The sequence below is a fragment of the Mus caroli genome, unplaced genomic scaffold (assembly GCF_900094665.2).
Source record: "Mus caroli unplaced genomic scaffold, CAROLI_EIJ_v1.1 scaffold_6321_U1_1, whole genome shotgun sequence".
NCBI lineage: Eukaryota > Metazoa > Chordata > Mammalia > Rodentia > Muridae > Mus > Mus caroli.
This window is the reverse complement of record NW_018390691.1, coordinates 32678-37802: the sequence shown is the minus strand read 5'-3', so window position 1 is coordinate 37802 and position 5125 is coordinate 32678. Positions and strand designations below refer to the sequence as shown.

The window sequence follows — 5125 nt, the reverse complement described above, 5'->3', positions numbered from 1 at the left end:
GGTGTTAAAGTTAAATCAGGGTCAGATTAATGATCTAAACAGTCCCTTATCCCCTAAATAAATAGAAGCAGTCATTAATAGTCTCCCAATCCAAATAAGCCAAGGACCAGTTGGGTTTAATGCAGAGTTCTATCAGACCTTCAAAGAAGGCCTAATTCCAATTCTCCTCAAACTATTCCACAAAATACAAGCAGAAGGAACTCTCCCAATTCATTTTATGAAGCCACAATTACTCTGATGCCTAAAAGACACAAAGACCCAAAAAGATAGGCAACTTCAGACCAATTTCCCTTATGAAAATTGATGCGAGAATACCCAATATAATCCTCACACAGGTAATACAAAAACACATCAAAATAATCATCTATCATGACCAAGTAGGCTTCATCCCAGGGTTGCAGGGATGGTTTAATATATGGAAATCCATCAATGTGCTCCACTATATAAACAAATTAAAAGACAAAAATCACATGATCATCTCGTTAGATGCTGAGAGAGCATTTGAGAAAATCCAACACCCCCTCATGATAAAAGTCATGGAAAGATCAGGAATTCAAGGCCCATACCTAAACATAATGAATGCAATATACAGCAAAACTGTAGCCAACATCAAACTAAATGGAGAGAAACTCGAAGCAATTCCACTAAAATCAGGGACTAGACAAGGCTGACCACTTTCTCCCTATCTATTCAATATACTACTTGAAGTCAGAATGGCTAAGATCAAAAATTCAGGTGACAGCAGATGCTGGCAGGGATGTGGAGAATGTGGAACACTCCTCCATTGCTGGAGGGATTGCAAACTTGTACAACCACTCTGAAAGCCAGTCTTGCGGTTCCTCAGAAAATTGGACATAGTACTAAAGGAACATCCAGCAATACCTCTCCTGGGCATATATCCAGAAGATGTTCCAACTGGTAATAAGAACACATGTTCCACTATGTTCATAGCAGCCTTATTTATAATAGCCAGAAGCTAGAAAGAACCCAGATAACCCTCAACAGAGCAATGGATAGAGAAAATGTGGTACATTTACACAATGGAGTATTACTCAGCTATTAAAATCAATGGATTTATTAAATTCTTAGGCAAATGGATGGATCTGGAAGATATAATCCTGAGTGAGGTAACCCAATCACGAAGTCATTAGATATGCAATCACTGATAAGTGGATATTAGCCCAGAAACTTAGAATACCCAAGATACAATTTGCAAAACACAGGAAACTCAAGAGGAAAGACCAACGTGTGGATACTTCATTCCTCCTTAGTATAGCAAACAAAATACCCATGGAAAGAGTGATAGAGACAAAGTTTAGAGCTCAGACGAAAGGATAAACCATCCAGAGACTACCCCACCCACGGATCCATCCAATAATCAGTAACCAAATGCAGACACTATTGTGTATGCCAGCAAGATTTTGCTGAAAGGTCCCTGATATAGCTGTCTCCTGTGAGGCTATGCCAGTGCCTGGCAAATACAGAAGTGGATGCTCAAAGGGAATGCCAGGGCCAAGAATTAGGAGTGGTTTGATAGGGGAGCACGGCAGGGGGAAAGGTATAGGGGACTTCTGGGATTTCATTTGAAATGTAAATGAAGAAAATATCTAATAAAATTGGGAAAATAAAAGAGCTGGTGTGTGGTAAATTAATGTTCAAGCTCTTACATCTCTGTAAATTCTCCTGGTTTTCCTGCAAAATAAAAATAAAAATAAAAATAAACAATTAAAAACAGCCAAAATAGTACTCACAAGCTATCTTTTAATTATCTTAAACACATAATTTATCTCTTTAAAAACCACGCATATGAGATCTCCTACTCAGGTGCCACATACATTTATTTCTTCTTTTTAATCTGTCATCATTGCATAAAGTGTCTCAGAAAAATAACTTCAATATACACTAATCACTTATTATTTCAGTAATGCTGAAAAATAATTTTGCTTGCTGGAGAAAATTAGTATTATCAAAAAGAATTTCTATCTTTTTAAATTATTTTTTATTTTTAATTTGTTTTTAATATTTATTATTTTTGTGTGGTTATATGTGCATGTGTGTACATAGATATACATATAAGTAATTCTATATTCTGTGCATTTTGTCAATACAGTGTTTCATTAACTCATGACCTCCAACAATATAAGCTTCAAATTTTAATAACTGTCTGTTTGATTGTTGTTTTGGTAGTAATAAAATCACTACAGTCAAAGGAGACTGTACAGATTTCAGTATGGCAAGTCTTCATGATGATGACTGTGGTAAAAGACAGCCATGTATCTGTGAAAAGAGAATGGACTAAGTCTCTGCATCAGTGAGCAGTGCAAAGGAAGGTTAAAAATGAAATGTTATCTGCTTTGTGTGTTTCATGTGATGCTTTGTGACTAGTTATCAGCTAAAAGTTTTAATCATAGGTCTCAGTTGGCTGTGTGAACAGAAAGATTAGTTGATAAGGCAAGAAATGTTGTTCTGAAATCTGGCTTAACAGAGCAGAAGCTATCCTCCTTCCTGGGACAAAGAGCAGCTTGTGTCAGGAGAATGGGCACCCTTTGCTCCAACACCCTGGGGAGTCATGTTTTTCCTGAATGACACACAGAGCCATATAGGGAACCCTATAGGTAGGGCACATACGACATTGTCACAGGATATTTCTATATCCCAGGACTTTGACTGCACAAATAATAACTAGTTTGTAGTTGTTAGTGTCTGTCTGTTGGTTAGTTACTGTTTGCTGTTCTTTGTTGTAGATGAATTAATCCTTTTAAAAAAGTTTCTGTTTGCTGTCAAATATAATTTCAGACTTCATGACTAGTTATTGCTTATTACATTCCTGAATCATCTTTCTCATTTCCTTGCTCTCAGTGCTTGAGCCCATCAAGGACTACGTGTTTAGGCATATAAGGCAGTGTTAAAATTGCTGTGAGTATAAATGCACAGGGTGGATACAAGCACAGGAAATCTCAAAATAAAGCTATTTGTGGTTTTCCTAAGACCTGTGAAATTTACCATATTTCATGGTGGAAATGTTGCACCTTAAAAAACAGATGCACCAAGAGGTGGGATACTGGCCAGGATAAGCAAGTCCTCCCAGTGAAGCAAGTGATCAGCCTATTTTTGTGGGATGGTGACTACACCAGGTTTCCCTGGCCTCAGCCTGGGACAGGAAGAGCAGTTTGCAACTGTGCAATGATAATATTACAGACCAAGGGTCTGACTGGAAGGTTTGAATGTGGGATTAATATTGTGTGTGTGTCAACATAAAGTTGTGGTTTCAGAACTAAAGTCTTTTACAACAAAGCCAGTGAAATAAATATATATGCAGTTACATATGTATATATATGTACATATATGTGTAAATATATGTACATATATATATATTTTATTTATGTATATGTGTATGTAAATATATATACATATATATGTTGTGTGTGTATGTGTGTACATATGTATATGTATTTTTGTATGTTTATGTGTGGTTTTGGTTGCTGTTTTTTTTTTTTTTTTCACAAAAGTGTATTTAGAAGACAAACCTTAAGAAAACAAAACCTTTTTCTCCTTTCTTTCTCCTCTGTTTTATTAGATGGTAATGTGAGTTCTTTATTTCCTGTATTATGCTCTGCTTTGGTCAAAGAAGCAAAACAGGAGTGTCACTCAATTTCATTCCATCTGCAATCACTGTATCTTTCAGTGATAATGATGCTCTTTACCAGTTTACATTCATCTCTAAATTCAGAACTCAGTTGCACAGAGCTTAGAGGAAGCTGCTGCTCTTGCTTTACAGTTTGGGGACTGCTCCTATATCTGTTTAAACAAACCAACAAAGAAACCCATTCTGTGTTCAGTTTCTATTAACTAACCTCCTTCTTCATCAAGCACACTGGTGGGCCTCTCAGATTCTGTTATGCTATAGTCACAATAATGAACAAACATTTCTAGAGTTCCTTCTCAAAGTCTTTGCACGATGTTACAGGAGGCAAAGAATGTTTGGAAAGCACAAAGTCATGTTCCCTGGGCATGTGATTAGCTTCCTTGTTAAGGATGACACACTGTCAGCAGCGATAAGGATGCAAGAAGGTCTCAGTGACATCATTGTTTCTGTGAACATTGTGATACAAACCTATCAGTTGAGGGAGGAACAGGTTATCAAGAGCAGCAATAGTTCAAGGCTGTAGATGTGTTAGTTTCCCTCTTTTTCTAATGTAGCCTCCCTGTCCTGTTCTTCAAAACACCTGCACTCTTTGAAATGATAAGGTAGAAGATCTGCCCCGTTTTCTGTCTTCTTGAGGCTGGAAGGCTTAAAAGCAAACTTTTCTTGAAATATATGAGCTTCTGCCTATACTCCTGATTGAAGTTAATCAGAACCTAGGAAGGAGGTGACACTCTTGACTAACACTCTTGACTACGTGAAAACAGGCTTGAAGACTCAGGGTTTTGCTCAGTTTCATTTGCTAGAAAAACTGGAGTATTGCCCTGGAATTGATAATATTTTGTGTGGAATGCAACTTTCTATCCATTTTCAGGTTATGATTACAAACATTATTTAAACTGGAGGTGGTGATTCATACCTTAATCCAAAAACTTGGGAAAGAGATTTGGGCAAACCAGGTGTCTGTAATGAGTTTCAGGTAAGCCAGGGCTAAATAGTGAAACCCTGTCTCAGATACAACAAAACAAGACAAAATCTATTTGTGTATCTTTTTAAACCTTCACAGCAATCTTGTGAAATGTGACTGTTCTAAATTGTGTGGTCAAAGAATTTGTGAATGATGGGACTTACAAGAAATCTCAAGAGCCTTGGTTGGTGTTTTCACTCATGTCTACCCAGCACCAAGATTCATATATTTTGGAAAGAGGAAACCCCAGCCGTTCTAAATACTCATTGTGTCCATAATTTGTGCTTAATGATGTATTTGAAGCATAGTCTCAGTGGTAGATATACAGTGTCCTTAAGTCAGTCGGCTGACTTATTCAGAGTCTTTCCTGTGGAAAGCTGAGACAGCACAAGCAGCTGCCTGCACTGGGACACAGAAACCACTTTCTTCAACACTGCTGCTACTCCTTCCTACTTCCCATATTCTCTAATTGTGGTGTGTGTGTGTGTGTGTGTGTGTGTGTGTGTGTGTGTGTG

The 5125-nt window shown here is 37.4% G+C and overlaps 1 protein-coding gene across 2 annotated transcripts in view; it reads left to right on the top strand.

Annotated features, from left to right (window-relative positions):
• The first annotated feature begins 3061 nt into the window (after positions 1 to 3061).
• LOC110288768 (killer cell lectin-like receptor 7) overlaps positions 3062 to 5125 on the top strand; it is a 23413-nt gene continuing 21349 nt past the window's right edge. Inside the window, exon 1 of one of the 2 annotated variants that reach the window (XM_021155026.1) lies at positions 3062 to 3218. The gene's annotated coding sequence lies outside the window, so the exon portion shown is untranslated. The remainder of the gene's footprint in view (positions 3219 to 5125) is intronic. The other variant, XM_021155025.1, reaches the window with a different exon arrangement.